The following is a 15,968-nucleotide window of genomic DNA, read 5'->3' on the forward strand; positions in this document are numbered from 1 at the left end:
GTCGGTGATGCCATCCAGCCATCTCATCCTCTGTTGTCTCCTTCTCCTCCTGCCCACAATCCCGCCCAGCATCAGAGTCTTTTCCAATGAGTCAACTCTTCGCATGAGATGGCCAAAGTACTGGAGTTTCAGCTTTAGCACCATTCCTTTCAAAGAACACCCAGGACCGATCTCCTTTAGAGTGGACTGGTTGGATCTCCTTGCTGTCCAAGGAACTCTCAAGAGTCTTTCCCCAACACCACAGTTCAAAAGCATCAATTCTTCGGCGCTCAGCTTTCTTCCCAGTCCAACTCTCACATCCATACATGACCACAGGAAAAACCATAGCCTTGTCTAGATGGATCTTTGTTGGCAAAGTAATGTCTCTGCTTTTGAATATACTATCTAGGTTGCTCATAACTTTCCTTCCAAGGAGTAAGTGTCTTTTAATTTCATAGCTACATGTATACTTAAAAGAAAATAAAACAGCCTTTCTTTCAAAATATTATTTAATTTAGACTTTCACTAATGGGCCCTGTCATTCTACCTGGTGTTTTGTTGTTGTTTTTCTTCTGTGTTTTTACAAGATAACCCACTTAGCAAGCTGTTGCCAAATCAGTTAGGAATTTTCTCTTCATTATGACGGATGACAACAAATCAGATTTCTAATTTTTCTTCATATAAATAAATTTTAAAAGCAAGTAGCAAAAAATAAAAATAAAGAGTAAGTAGCAAAAGAATATAACCCAGAACAGTTTAATGTTCTTAGGGAGAAATAAAATTTTTCATGAATTTCAAACTTGCTGTACTTTCAATACAGTTTCAGTACAATACAATAATTACCCAGCTCCTTTGACAGAGTATTTGGATGAATGAAAAGGGACTATTTTTACCTTCCCAGGGCCAAAACAATCTAGTGTTTGAAACTGGCACATGGTACACCATCTAAAAATATTTCAACATATCATTTTATACTACCAAGACCATGTCACTTATTTTTTTTAACTGGCCTGAGACAAGGAGGTTTTCATTACCTCTCACCAACATTATTCCAAAGAAAAGTCAGCTTCAGATTAAAGCCATATACTTTCTTAATTACATGTAACTGTGCCAAGGTGTTCTTGGGGAGGAAAAATAAAAAGCTCCCTTATAACCCTTACTAAGAATCTTACCATGGGGACTTTACTCTTATTTAAATTAAGAGTCAATCCTTTATTAAATATATTCTAACTAGCTATTACTATTATAGGAAAATCACCTCTATGAATGAAGAGATTAGGGGTAGGAGCTGCAGGGAGAGTCTGACCTGGATTGCTTATTCTCTTACAGTTCATCAATACTTCACAATGCTTTATAAAAATATAAGGCATTATTTTTACACTTAAGCATTATCCTATACTAAATGAGGTATGCAGTTAAATTTTGTGCTAGAATTTAAATAAGCATTACACGAGTTTACAACATATTTGAGAAATAAATTGTAAGTGATATAAAAGAATTTATATTTCAGTTCTTTAAATGAGTCAAAGAGCTTTCCCAATTTGATTACTATTTATCTTATTCTTTATTTGTCTTTGTTGTCAAAATTATAAGCAGATAGGACTCACAGGAAATGTTGATATATAATGTATGTATATATGTACATAAATATTTAGACATACATTTATACAGGGTGGCCTATTTAAAATCATAATACTTTACATGGAGCTCTATTTAAAGGAGGGAATATTTAAACACATATTCATTTCTCTATGTATAGAATACAAAGTATAGACAGGGAGAATATATTCATAATCATGTGACTATTTTAAACTGTTTTTTAATTTAAAAGGATAAAAATTAAATGAAGCAAAACTCTATTATAAAGTTTAATTGTTTTACTTCTAAGTAGAATAAAAATATCTGATTTAGCTTTCTTAAATGTTTTATGACAGCTTAATTCTCATAAGTGTTTTTATGTAGGTATGAACCCAAATTTAAAGGAAAAAAATTCTGGCAAGAATAAAAAATTCAGAAAAATTCATAGTTCAAAATAATAATTAAAACCACAGTCAATGACTTGCAACAAGTGAGATCTTTTTCAGTTCAACTAAAAGCTAATAGTAGTAAAGAAAAAAAAAATGTGGCTATTATATCACAGCCTGGTTACCAGTTGTTTTGAAGATCCAGAATAACATCAATTTCACAGTTTTTAAATATCTGCTTATCACCTGAGGTGGGAAATCAGACATAATGAATCAATTAAAATCCATGAATTTTATCCAGATCAGTAATTCATTCTATTTTAGAGATAATATATGTATTTTTTAATTTTACAAAGAAAGGGTGGCTTTTGTTTTTTCTCCCAACTCTTTGACTCCGCCGATCATGTCTTTGCCTTCCACTATCTATGGGGCGTAGCCAGGCCTGCATAGGACAATGACCCCATCAGTGGTAAACAGAATACAGAAGCAGATTCCTGAGGGGGCAGCAAAGATTCCGGCACCTGGTAATAAAAGAGAGGGAACCTTGAAGGTTTCACTACTTCCATCCCAGCTTCCTTCCTCAAGCTCCGCTTTCCCAGAACACTCCTCATTCTACTGGGGCTATATGACCTCCAGACTTGGAGCATCCAAGATGTACCCTTTTGGGAAGAACTCTCAAATATCCATACCTGTGTAAGATTCAGGTTTGCTGGTTTGGTAATAACGCAAAACAAGAGCAGCCTTGAACCGGATCCAAATCCTCCTCCTTGCCATTTTTCATATTTCTGAGGTTAGGACTAGCTCAGCAAATGGACTGCAGCTTTTAAGTGAAATAGTCCTTGGAAGGGCCTGGGAGTAGTGTACTTTCTTAGTTTTTTTCAAATCTCCAAAAGATGTATTTAAAGGAAAAAACTAAGATAGCAACATTTAAACTAAATCACGGTATTCCTTACAATACAAATAATGTTAAAGAGGTGAGATGCTAACTTCATCTGAAATTGGAAGTAAATTTTCTATTTAAAAATGTAATACTATTTAAATTTAATCTGGGAAGCGAAAGACTCAGCAGTCTCCTAAATCAATTTGCAAAGCAGCCGACTCTAATATTCTCTCATCTTTGCCCAACCCTGCACCCTACCACATCTGTTTAGCCATCTCTCTTTTCTTTTTCTGTGATCATTTGCATATAATTAAAAGATTTGGTTGGCCTTTTTAAACTCAGTTTATGCCCATTAAAGATCTAGAAACACATTTCCATCATCCAGAGCTCAGCTTAGCAAATCACCACAAAATGAATCTACCAAATTAACTGAATCATCTTGTTGAACCACAATCTTAGATTCCTCCTCTCCTTTCTTCTCATTTTAGTTGAGTTGAGTCATTCCTTTTCCTCTTGTGATTTTTTTTTTCTCTGTATTCCACATATTCTTGCGGATTTGGAAAGGGTGGAAGATGAGGGAAGAGTATGATTTATGCCCCCTTTCTAAAATATAAGAAAGCAATAAATAAATGCTTCCAGATAAAAAGCCTGATTTTCATTTTCATTGACTTTTGTACACCCTACTTGATTTCTGTAAATCAGAAACCAGTAGAATGACATTAATGCTTTGGGAAAAGAAGTATGAGTTGCCAACTGTGGCAAAAAGAATAAAGAACTGAAAGCAGGCAGCTTTAACCCACACAATTCACAGCTGCTCTCCTGTGCTGTGAGAGAGGAGGATGTTCTCTTCCAGGGAATGCATCTGTGAGATAAAGAAGAAATAATGGAGGGGAGAATAAGGAGAGCGAACATCAAAAACAAAGAAAATGAAAGGACTTCCCTGGTGGCTCAGTGGGTGGGACTCCATGTTTCCAGCGCAGAGGGCACAAGTCTTACCCTGGTCAAGGAACTAAGTTCCCACATGCCGCATAACACAGCCAAACAGAAAAGAAGGAAAAATAAAAGAAAATGAATAAGAATCCTTTTGGTTACATTCAGGAAAAACAACTCCCCACCCCCGACCAAATTGTGGAATATGTGAATTTAAAAAAGGAAAGAACATTTCTATCCAGATAAGGAAAATGCATGGAAAATCATACTTGGCCCAATATTACTCCAACATTTTCTTTCAGGAAATTTAAACATTATAAAGTGAATCGGTGACTTCAGTATCTTGAAGTCAGGCTTGAGAAACAAAACTAAATACATTTGTGAGAAAACACACATCCAAACAAAAGGGCAGTTGTTACAGCATCATGAGTGACATGAACAAAATGATCAACATCCTCCCAAGGGACAGCATAAATATCAAACGTGCTAATAAGTGGAGGTGGTCCCCTTGTGACAAAAGGTGTGGTATGTGTACAGTTACCACATAAGAACAAAATTATGGCACTTAAACAGTGGCAGCACTGTTAGTTACACATGATATTTGAAAAATATGACAACCATCTCAATCTGCTCAAGTAGCACTCATGGTAAGGGTGAAATTTCATCAACACTGGTTAACTTATGGTGTATTAAAAAGCCAGCAAGGAGATAAATTGATGGATTAAAAGATAAACTACTCACAGGCAGACAAACAGAAGGACAGATAGAGTTACAAACAAACGTGTGCTTTACTCAGACAGAAAGATGATAACCAGCCCCAAGAAGTGATGTGTCTGCTAGGAAAGCTTTGAACGTAGAATTTTCTGACTTCATCTTTAATTTAGTTCTTCCAGCGCCATGTAGCACAACCAAGGATAACTCTCTAAAAGTCTCTATGATAAAGTTGTACATCTATTAAATGAAGCTAATAATATTTTCATATTGTTCTTTGAGGATAAAAGACCTATGAAACATTTAGAAAGGTCCTCTATTCACGCCCTCTATTCACTGGAGCTACTTGACATGATATCAGTCTCTTCAGACAGATACACAGTGTATATATGAAACTGTGAAGCATCCAAATGCATTACCAATAGACCTTAATGTGCTCTATGCTGTAAAGAATAACTGATTATCTTTCTGGGAGTAATTTAAACATTGGAGGAGGGCATCTTCGAGTTCCTTTCTAGTTCTTTGCTCCTTTGAAGCCTAATTTCTCTTCCCTGTTTAGGAAGAAAATACTGTGAGACCCACAGGATAGAGATGAAAAATAAGAGTGTGTATCCTCAAAATTTTTCTTTCAAAAATACCATGGCATTTTCAGGAGATAGTCTGGATTCCTGTGACAGAATGAGTTGAGATCCCCCTTGAAATGAATTCACATGCCACTTTCGTTTATATGAACTTACCCTTCATGCTTCCTTACTCTACACACATCCCAAAGGAATGAGATGTTCATTGCCAGAAAATAGGAAACTGGACTGATTCTTCCTTTTTTTTTTTCCTTATATAAAATTGTGACTCCATGCATACACTTATATGTATCTCTCCCTTCTGGAAAAGGCCACATGGAATCAATGGTGGCTCATTTTTGACAAAGAGACGAACTTGAATTGGGAATAACCTTTGGGGTCAGTAACGGGCCTGAGGTGATGAAACGGTCCTGGTGGAAGGCCCCCTGGCATCCTCCCCTGGCAACTGGTCCAGTGTTGTTCCCACAGACAGTGTCCTTGGAATTGTTATTTCTCCCTTCATTTGCCTCCTGACACCCCCCCACTCACGGTTTCTTCTTCAGCACAGGAAGTCATCTCATTTAAAATTTCAAGTGACTTGACTACAGTAATAGAGCTCTTAGGATACAAACCAGACAGAAGTAGGGAAAGATAGGTAGAAATCTATTGCTCCTTTGAGCCTGGCACAGCTTAGCACAATAACCAGATTCCTAACAGGTTTTTCTAGATTTCACTCCCCACTCCACTTGCATGTTGCTCTTATTCTTATTACAACACAGATGCTCTTACTCATCAATCCTTACATTCATCTCTCTTTGGTTCTGGAACAAAACTACTCAAACTTTAATTTAGATATTTTATACTCCCTTGGAATCTCTGGGAAAAGGGTTCTTATAAACTAGATTCCTGGCTCTTAGTAGGCTCAGACCAACCTGACTAAGTATTAATTTTCCTACTGTCCACAAACATCGCTGAACTTCCTTCTCTTTCCGAGGATGACTGGCCCATGACAGATACTGGAGTTTGGCCTTTCTGCTGTCTATTATTCAGTCAATTCTCTTTTCCTCCTCTCTCGCACTTCAGACATTTCTTTCTCTATTCCCCAGGTAATATACTTGCTTTTCTTGTTTCTGCAGTTTCCTTTTGTTTTTTGAAATGTTCCACGTGGAAGTTCTATATTTCTTTCCCTCAGAGGCTTCTGACTCTCCAGTTATGATTATCAGTGTACTTGTTAACATTTGGAACTCTGAAGACAGACAAATCTAGATTCAAATTCCCACTGTGCCACTTCCTGCCTACGTGATATGAAGTAATTTCCTACTCACTCTGCACTCCAGTGCTTAGAAACTCTTGCTCTTTTCAGGTGGGTGACCTTGTGCCAATGATACAATCACTCCAAACTTCACTGTCCTCATTTGCAAAATGACAGTACATACCTTACAACATTAGTATGAAAAATAAATGTGATGATCAATACAATGGTAAAATAAACTAATCACTCCATAAATATTAGCTATTACCATTATTAGCAATTCAAATTGCCAGATCCATTTGGTATGTATCAGGTTTCCTGACTTCACTTTGTTCTCAATACAAATGCTATTATTTCTTAAATGTGGAATTTATCAGACCTCATTAGCCAGAGGCATTTTCTCATGGTCCACACGAAGTTTAGAGAGCTGGGAGAGCCAGAAGCTTTTACACAGTTAATACTATTTAAACATGTCTGAGTCCTGGTGAGTCCTCACTTGTCCCATTTCTTCTGAATGCTAGAGCTTACTAACAGAGCAGTTTTCACCTAAATGCGTCAGAGCCTAAGTGTGGACATTATGACAGTACGTATGAGAACTACAACCAAAGAACATCACTGAACCAGAGACCAACAGCCAACCTGGTGCAGACCACGATGCAGGACTCCGCACACCTACCGAGCGCTTTGGGATCCCAGAGTGAGCAACTCAGGGCTCCAGTTAAAGAGAAAGCCAGGGTGGGAGCCCTGACCACTGCCTCAGTCACTTCACTCAGCTCAGGCGTGTTCCTGCCGAAGTGTCTGATGGTCTCCAATGCCCCCTTCCGCCTTCATTGCTCTAAAGGCCACTCCTCCAGAAGTGAGAACCCAGCAAAGAGCATATCGTCTGTGAGAAAAGCTATTCCTGATGCTGCAAACTATAAGAAAGTTCACAAGGTACATTTGTAGGATGACACTAAGTCAGATGCATTTCAAGTACCAATTATTATACAAAAAAAGGGCTTGTTTTTGTACATTGTTATCTGTGGTGGTGATAGTGGACACAACCCACTCCTCAAAAAGGAAAAGGAATACATATAGTAATACTAATTATTGTTACTTGCAAAACAAAACAGAAGTTCTGAAGGAAGTAAAAGCTGAAGGTTTTTTATATTAAATTAAAGGTTTGTGTTATTTGAAAACCAAGATTAAGCTGGCAGTAAAGTCTACTTCAGAACAGTAATCGAACTTGCGCTGCAATGAAGGTGGATTCAAACAATGATGTGAAGTCTGGTGAGAACTAACCAACCCCAGCAGAGGGTCTAAAAAGATCATCCGCAAATAATATTAAACCCCTGAGCTTACAGAAAGCATCCACTCAAGGGGTTTACCCCCAGTTCACCATGTCATATGGCTCTACTTTCTAACATCACTATAAGAAATTAAAAGAAATTCTGTATAGCTGCTTTAAATGGGGACTCAGATCAGTAGGTGCACATAAAACATACAAGGCAGTTTGTGTCTTATTCACTCCCACTATTATAAACAAAATCAAACCACTGAGATTTGTAGACATTGGGGGTCTCTTTTTCACTGTTGAGACCAAGGTTATTTCTCCTCTTTAACACCAACAACCATGTTGACATATTTTTCCTAACTCTGCATATATTGAAAATAGGTGGTTGCAAACAAAACTCAGAAACATAACTACCATTCTAAGAAAATGACCCTGAAATTATTCTTTTTACTGCGGCTTTACCTGATGCTCCATGATGCAGGCTCCTGAGGGTCTCCTGCTTGGAATGATTGAATGTAGATGATAACCAGAGTTGAATGAGGAATTCTGAAACTGGGGATTCTGATTCCTAATGCAATCTGTATACCAATCTACAGCATGAGTTCCTCTTTATTTACCATTTGGTAAAGACTGTAGGTGGAGATGTTGTGGGCACATGGACACAACCGTTCAAACTGCTTTGAAAGAGGAATGCAGAAGAGAGAGAGATCCAAGTGCAAATAGGCAGGCATTTCAGAGTTCAAGACACAACTGAAAAGGGAACATCTGTTGCATCCCCTGGGTTTGAGGGCAATCTGTGTAACTCTTCCTATCTCTGAGAGTGTGCACAAAGTGGAGAGGGTGGAGACTTCCAACCTCAAATCTAAAAAAGATTGAGAGATTTCGGAAGGCCCAGAGGCGCCAAAGGTCAGGGGGATCAATATACAGACCCTACCGTGGGGGAAGGGAGGGGGAAGGGAAGACTCGTATTGAAAACCGCTGCGAAAGGGAAGCCAATGAGAGGGAAGGAAGTTTCTGAATAATTAAAAAGTTCAGAATAAGCAAACTCAGTTGCCACGGGGGAAGGAGGTGGGATGAGGGATTTTAAAAGAGCGGTTGATGTGGTAATTAAGAATTTTGGTGAGCGCCTGGGCAGGTCACCTCCTTTCTCAGATCAGAGCCCCATCAGAAATTCTTTCAAGTGTCCTTCTGCGTCGCCAAAGATGACAACAGGAAATCAATAAGTGCTTGAAATGAAAGGGGATGTTGGCGAGCCCCCAGGCTACAGATTTCCCGCCGCCAGCCTGTTCTGAACTCCTAGCGTGCCTTTGCACCGCCTCTCTTAAGAAGAGCTACCTTTTATTCCAATTCTCAGGACGAAGGTAAGTGCTCAGTTAGCATATCTATTAAAAGTCGGCTCTATTTCCAGCTCTCGCTTCGGGCCGAGAGAGTGCTGCCTCCGTTTGCCAGCCGGCCGGCGAGGCGGGAGGACAGGAGCGGGCTGGCCAGGCCGCCGGCGGGGCCACACACCTCCCGCGCTGGCCCAGCTGGCCCCAGGATTGAGCGCTTCTAGGTCCAAGCTGGAAAGTCCTGCCACAGCAAACGGCCTGAGCGACGGCGGCCTCCGGAGCGCTTCTTCCACTTCATTTATTTACAAATAAGCACAAAATCACTAACAACAGAGAAGGGCCCGTGCTCCAAAATTACAACTTGAAATCACCGGAAACTCCGTTCTGAGTTCCAGACCTTAGTCTGTTCCCCTTCCAATAACCATCTCTCCCCTAATATGCCTTGATTTGACTATCTTTCCAGAGCCCAATATCAGGAGACGTTTTAATTAGGTAATTCATTAGTGAGTCAATACAGACATTGATATATTCTTTTAGCTCAAGTGGTTAAGTACTAATTTCGAAATGATTATAAAAGACCGGACTAGGCAACACATCGTAATTTTAATTTATATGCAAATCAATTGGTTCATCTTTAACACCCTTATAAAAAAAAACAAAAACAATTATTGTATTGTAGCATCGGAGGTAGGATCAGACCTCCTGAATAAATTTGGAAACAAGACCTGGACTGGGAAGAAAATTTAGAACAGCCAACAAATCAATAATGTTTGAGGCAGTTAAACATCTTTAGCCATTGGTATTTACATACTCGCTTGTTTTCAGATAAGGAGCTGGGGAAATTGCTTGCCAGAGCTGAAATCATAATCCAGAGTGAAAAAAAGTAAATGGTAGCATGCAGCCAGCCAGTCACCGCGGGCTTGAAAATAATACTGTACCTTTCTGAAATCCTAACTCTTGGGTGAGAGGAAGTTGGCAGAGATCACCCCACATTTGTCCTCGGTTTTGCCCTGCTTTGATCACAAAATGCTATGTCCTCCCTGAATTTCACAATATGCTCCTTATTCTAACAGTTCTGTCACTTGTTTCAAAGTATTAGAGGGAGGGGCATAATTCAGAATCTCACCAGAACTTTTTTGAACCCATGTAACCAGCACCACTTTTCCTAAGCTGATTTATTGGGGGAGGGGGGTTGCCTTATGTCTAATTCTGTGTCCACCCCCCACACACACACACACATTAAACCTGATCATCAAAAAAGACAGAAGGAATGGGCGGTGGAAAATGGTGCAGTGCACAGGTTTAATGGAAGGTTATTATCTTTAGACATAGTTCAAAATTTTGGAAAATTGAAAAGAACATTTACTTCTGGGGGAAAAATTTTTTTAAGATGTTCTAGAACAGTGAATCTCACCAGGCGATCGGCGCTGGGGTTGTTTATGTAAAAGTGTAACATCCTTGAAATTCACTGATATAAGGTCAGTGTCTCCCCACCACGGCTCCCAGCCAGGAGATCTGGCCCTTAAGAAGCTGGTACCTTTGATGCTACAATCTTGTTTACATCTACAGGGCAGGGAATTGCTTGCTTTGCTTGAACGCTCCCTCCACCCCCTTCTAATTTGAAGTAATCGGAATCTAAATACAATCGCCAGGGCCCACTCTTCCATTTCTGCTCCGACGAGAGAAAAACCTGAAATCCACGTCTTAGACCAGCTCGGTGGTTTGTAGCACACACACACACACACAGACACACACACACACACACCAGCACCCTGCCTTTCCTCTGCATGCCTAATGTATTCCCTGGTGGTTCTGGGCATTAATTAGTTGTTTAATAGGAGTATGACTAAAAATGTAAAAGAAGGATTAGGAGCGTGAAACGTATGTCCAGCTCCTTCCACACACTCGAAGAGGGAATGAGAATCATTCTGTATCTTCTATTTCTCCAGGAGCCATTTGCATTTCCCACCAGCTGCTCACTTCAGCTGCACTGGCGCTGGGCGAGGCGAGGACCCAAAAGCTCGGCGCGGTGTCTGCGGCGGCCGGGACTGGGGTTAACCAGCCCTTGGCGGGCGAGACTCCAGACAGAAGGGGGGCGAGGGGAGTGTGAGCTTCCCAGAGCCCCTCCATCCAGCCCGGGTTTGCAAACCTCGGGATACTGAAAGGGGGAGGGGGTGGCACGCGCTTATCTGCGCGTCTCTCCAGCGCAGTCCTTTCTCTTTCCGTCTCCCCGGGCGTCTCTGACTCTTGTCTCTGGTTTTCTCACTCTTTCCCCATTTTTCCGTGAGATTCTCCATCCTTGCCTCCAGATGAAGGCGAGGCTGTTCTGCTCTGAGCGTCTCTTAATCTCTATAAAAATGAAAAGAAAAGAAGGAGGCAGACATTAACCCATAACTCAGGGGGCTGGGGAGGCGGCAAAAAATCTTTAATGGGTAGAGAGGAAAATGTCTTTCTTGGACTAAATTATGTGATATGTTGTGACCTTAGATTTCAGTCGTAAGACTTGGAGAAATTTGATTTTCTTGCCTCAGCACGATTTCAGAAATCAGAAATACAAATCCTCCAAGACAGAGGGGAAATAAAAGTAAAAACAGCACGTGGGCATTTCCCCCTCATTTCTCTCCCCTTAAATAAAACTGTCTTGAATTTCCACCGGTAAAGAGAGAAAGTTTGAGTTTTCACGGATGTTATGTGGAGGTTAGAAATGGCTTAAAAATCTAGACCTCTCGTCAGTTTTCTTCCTGGCTGAAGAGGCTAACCCTTTCCATAAAATGAGTCCATCTGTCGACTGTTAGCTGTTTCAAAGTGAAGGGATTTAGCACTCAAAACAAATTGAGCAAGTTTGTTTGCCTGTTTTTACTGCTAACTCAAATGAATTCAAAACACGGAGTAATTCAAGAAAACACATAACATATTCCAGACAGCTCCCAAATGTAGGGAAAGCCCAGCACCTATATGGTGACCTGGGTTATTTTAAACGCCAGGCTTTCAAAGATGTATATATTTCACACACATTCTCCCGGCGTCATTATATTTTCTTAAAATTGCGAGATTTGCTATATTGATGTAGGAAGAGCAATACAACTTTTAGAGGGGATTTTATCCTCTCCTGAGACCGAGAGATGGGGGGCCTCTCTCATAGTGGGCCTGGTTGAGTTTTGCTCCTGTGCAGGAAATAATATTGGTGAGAATATAGGACCAGGAGCTGTGGTTGTTTTCCCATACTTTCCAAAAACCTACACTAACAGGATGCCCTAGAGACTGAAAGAACTTTGTCCAATTTGCCTGGCAGAGCCTTCCCACCTGGTCTTCCAGCGAATGGTGTTTATAGTTCTACCACTCAAAGGCAGGGCACAGCAAAAATATCTTCTGGCCACCAAAACACAAGCCCTTGCTGGAGTCAAGAAATCGGAAAATCAGGGTTTAGAAGTAGGGCACGCTTCGGGGAGCGAGGGGCAAATGCCCCTTCTGTTTTTACCCTTCTGTTTTCACACGTTCTTCGATTTTTAGGAGTAAATGTGGGTTTGAGGGGAGCTTCCCTTCCCACCCCCACTGCCATCCCTTGCAATTTAATACCATGCCCGCCAGGAACCTTAACCTCGTCATTTTAAAAAATGAGATAGCCGTGACCCGGAGTGAACTTGTTGAGTGTAAGTACAGCAGAGGAAATTCTAGAGTCCATGAGCACCGGAGCCTTGTCCAGCGCAATCCCTCGGTGCACACCGGTCAGTGCGCGGCCGTGCCCACCTGCGCGCAGACACCGGGTGCTGTGCGCCCCGGTCCACTCGCCTTGACCTCGGCCCGGTGTCGCCGCCGGCGGTGCTGGGCCTTCCTCGGAGGACGAGCCGGTAGCTCCCTTCTAGCTGTCTCCCTCCTACCTTCTTCCCAAACTCAGCCATCCCACCGACCCCCCTGCTCATCCCACTTTTCCAGATTTCTCCTGCCATCCTCTCTCCCCCATCCCGCAACCTTCTCTCCAGCTTCCTGCCTTCCTCCGCAATCCCTGCTATCTATGAACTCTTTCCTCACCCTTGCAAGGCCTGAAAGAAGGTCACACACAGGCATATTCAAACTCACACCCTGCAAGCCTCGCCCCCAAACAAACCCAGGCGTACTGTCCTTTGTTCCATTTCTTAGGCCACTTTCTCTGTCCCTCCCTCCCTTCCCGTCCGGGTTTACACACACACACACACACACACACACACACACACACACACTCGAGGAGAACGTTTCTCCCCGACGGCTCCCCTACGCCCTTGCCCTTCCCCTCTGATTTATGAGAACTCCCGGTTTGGCGCAGATTCCTTTTTCTTCTCCTCCTTCCCATCCTCCCTTCTCGTCCTCCTTTCCACAGTGGGAGTGCTCGCGCCTGCTGCTCAGTCTGCGCCTGTCTGAGCGCCCTGCCCGGCTCCCTTTCCTGGTTTCCTTCCCCGGGCTCGTCCTCGGGCTCCCGGCTCCCGGGCCCGCGGGCCTGCACCTCCCGCTCCTGCCGGGTTCCCCGTCGCCCCTGCTGGCTCCCCCCGCGCCCTCCCGAGCGCCGCGCTCGCTCCTTGATCGCCCGCCGCGCTGCCGGCTCGGCCGCCCGCCCGCCCGCGCGCCCGCCACTGTGCAGTGGAGTTTGGTGGAATCTCTGCTGACGTCACGTCACTCCCCACACTGAGTCGGAGCCGAGGGAAGAGAGAGGGATGAGAGCGAGGGAGGGGAGAGAGAGTGCGAGAGCGAGCGAGAAAGCTGGAGTAGAGCGGAAAGAAACCGCCAGTGACGGCTAGATTCCGGAGGCCGCCGCGCGCCCTTGGAGCCCCCTCGGAACTTGGCACCCTCGGGAGCCCCGCAGTCCTCTCGGCCCGGGCTTCTCGGGCGCCGGCGGTGCAGTCCGCGTCTCGGTTCGCTGGAAATCTCTCCGGGACGCGGCGGGACGCGCAGACTGCTCTCTCCCGGTAGCGGGTAAGTGGAGGCCGTCTCTCCCGCAGGGATGTGAGATAATGCGAGTTTGGAAATTTGTTCCACTTTGGAGAATCTTCACCGAAGGTGATTTGTGGCTGTTGGGGGCTGTCTTTCCCCCCGAGGTAACGCAGTTGGCAAACAGACCTTGCAAAGCCCTGTTCCTTTGGTCCCCAGCCACAGACACTAACAATCTATGGGGTGCTGAAGTCGAGTGGGAAGCGAGACCATGGCTGGCATTTAAAAGGAGGTATCTTCCCTTAAATCTTGGTGCCAACACTGCAGGGACAAATCCTCAGACGGAGGATTAGCATTCTCAAGATAAAGGGCCGGGTACAAAGTTTCAGCTACTGGAAGATTAGCCCCCTTCCCATTGTTACCAATTGGAAAAAAGATTCCATCTTAACTGGCAGTTAGTGACCTCTCAGGCCCAAGCGAATTACCTGGGAGCCAGGCCTGAATGCCAAGCTCACACAATTACTTCGGATTATAAATCCTTTAAATTGATTACCAGTCAACTGCAATCTTGCACTTTGGGAGACACATTTTAAATGGATACAGGGGAGACGACTATTTTCCAGCCATACAGTACAGAAAAAATTATGATTCTAAATCTGAGAAATATGTTCCTCTTTTTATTACAATTTAATGATTTTCTTTTCCTTAGCAATTTAGATGTCAAGCCATCATAGGGCCCTGTGATTTTTATTTTATTTGTGCAGGCAATATGTCTTATTAAACTAAAATTTTTAAAAAACTTTTTCTACCATGAATTAAAATAACATTGGAGTTCATACATCCTAAAATATTTTATGAAAAATTAATTTGATTTAGAGATATTTCCTCACATTCTTTTTAGGCCATTAATAAGAATTAAAGTTGCTTTTAATATCATTTTGGAGGAAATCCATCTAAAAATACAAATACCAGTTATGTAAAGGAAACAAAGCACGTAAGCAATATAGGCTGAGGATTTCTGTTGATATTACATAAAATAAGCATCCAAAGTTTCAATTATCAAACTTTGCCTAAAAATGAAATAGCTACTTCATGTATGAAATGTTTTGCTCTACCTCAGCAAAACAACACTTAAATTATTCAGGTGCTTTGTTCCTCAAGTTGAACATGTTTGTCCCCAAGTGTTCCTAAATCACCAATATTAATTGGTTTAAAAGGCTTAATCTGCTAAAATACAGAACTGTGTTAAGCAGTATTTTAATTTCCTTAAATGATTACCCACTGCAAATTAATTTACTGAGTAATCTCACTAATTTAGTTCATTTAAAACATATGTTCTTATCATGTTTTAAACTTTCATCAAAGATTTTGTTATAGGATAACAATGTGAATGGAAAGGAGGGAAATGTGAAAGGATGTGGAATTATTAGGACTATGTTTCATTACTACAATTTCATCTTATGGCAATCATCAGAAATTATTTTTAAGCAAATTGTTTTATTTCTTAGGGCTTGCCTGCTTGCATTAGCCGGTGTGGTTCAGGGTGTTCCCATTAGCTGTGTTGTGCTTTTTAGTGAGTTCACAATAGAAAACTCAAGTTGACCAAAACAAGACTGCCTGGCATATACATTCCAACCAGGACATGAACTTTTGGGGTGAGAACAACTTCCCAACAGGAAAAGTTGCTCATCTTAATTTGTGAGATTAGCCACTGAAGCCCCTCTCTAAATCCCGCAGCCAAATTTGTCTTGTAAGACTTGTCTTGACAGGGCAAGTTTAAGGATCAGCAGGCGGGAGGGAATTGGAGGTCTCTTTTAAAAAATTACCTTCCCCAGTTATTTAGATTCAATTCATCTAGCAGGTTTGGTCATTATATGAGGGGGGGAAAAGTGCAAATCTCTGGACTCATTTTGACTGCAAAATAAATCCCCAAGTCACAAGGACATGTAGGAGTGAGCTAAGGAACATGCCTTGACCTTCTTTTCAGTCTTTAGAGAGGAGTTCTTGAAGATTTGTTTTGTATTGCTTTGTTTGGTCTTCAGCACTGAAGCGTGGGAGTGGGGGGGTGGGGGTGGGGAGAATGTGTAATAATCGACTGACTTTACACTGAGCAATCCGATCTTTTTCTTTTGTAGATTTTACTATTTTAAAAAATAAAAACTATCTGCGGTTACCATCTGCAAATCTCTGGC

Source organism: Capricornis sumatraensis, chromosome 7 (genome assembly GCF_032405125.1).
Source record: "Capricornis sumatraensis isolate serow.1 chromosome 7, serow.2, whole genome shotgun sequence".
Classification (NCBI taxonomy): Eukaryota; Metazoa; Chordata; class Mammalia; order Artiodactyla; family Bovidae; genus Capricornis; species Capricornis sumatraensis.